The following is a 1,232-nucleotide window of genomic DNA, read 5'->3' as shown; positions in this document are numbered from 1 at the left end:
GGGGGGGGGGGGGGGGGGGGGGGGGGGGGGGGGGAGTGAAAAAAGGGGCAGGAGAACCACAGCCAAAGGGTGAAATGGGATGTTGCCTCCACCTCTACTGGAGAAACTGGGTATTACCAAAGAGCATACTCCTCTTCATATAGGCCCCATGTCCTAGCATGGAGATGAGGGTTCCCAGTCTACCTCCAGCTACTAAGCAGACAAGCTTCAGCACAGCAAAATTCAGCCCAATCTCTGGCATTGGCTGGGACCACATTATCTTCAGCACAAGATCCTTGTGGCATCAAAAAGGGAGATGACCCACATCCCCAGTGCCACGGTCCCAGACTCATGACATGCACAGCCCTCCCTACACGGGCCCTAGTAAAGTGGGAAGTGATGCACAGTGTGGTGTGTCACACCACCAGTTTTCCCTACCTACCTTCCTACAAAACCTACCTTCATTGCCAGGGAGAGCATCCCTCTGTGCACAACAGTAAGGAAAGACTGATCCCTCTCCTCTCAGTCCTGCATATCTTTGTATTGAAGTGATGGTGACTCCCTTTCAAAAGGGAAGAAGTCCCCTGGAAGCCCAATCCCCAATGACTTCAGCTCAGTGTAACACTAACCTTGACTACTCTGGATCTCATTGACATTTTCTGATGCCTGAATCCAAAGAGGATGGCTTTTAGGGAGTCTTATGTATTCTCTTATGGATCCAAATGACAAGTTGCCTCAACCAGGTAGAAACTAATCTAATCTGACAGCTTTATAGCACTTGTTTCACCAACCCCGACAGAATGTTTATTCGAGTGGTTTTAGTGCTGTCAAACACAAGTACACTTACCAGGAGCAACGCTAATACAACACAATCTTAAAGTGCCAAGAGACCAGCTACAATTAGGCAGACTGAATTAGTACTAAAGACCAGGCAGCCTGCTTCTTTCTCTCTTTTTAAAATGACTGCCAGATCCACAAGTAGTGCGAGAGAGAGGTTTATTCTTTGCTGGGAGAACATGGTAGCAAGATTTATTCCCAGTCTTTCCTTCAGGACCAATTCAGCATTGAGGAGTCCCTTTGCTTTCACTAGATGCCTTATGAAGCAAAGAACTTGGCAAAGGTAAGGTAAGCGTGACCCAGTCCTCCTTCATTTTTCTCCCCTTTCAGCAGAGCACTTGAGCACATGCTCAACTTTAAACAGCATCTAAAAGACTTAGTTTCATAATTTCTAGGGTTGGAAGGGACCTGAGCAG

This window comes from Gavialis gangeticus, unplaced genomic scaffold (assembly GCF_001723915.1).
Source record: "Gavialis gangeticus isolate Ggan-Ray unplaced genomic scaffold, GavGan_comp1, whole genome shotgun sequence".
Lineage (NCBI taxonomy): Eukaryota > Metazoa > Chordata > Crocodylia > Gavialidae > Gavialis > Gavialis gangeticus.
The sequence above is the reverse complement of the archived record's forward strand: the minus strand, read 5'-3'. Positions refer to the sequence as shown.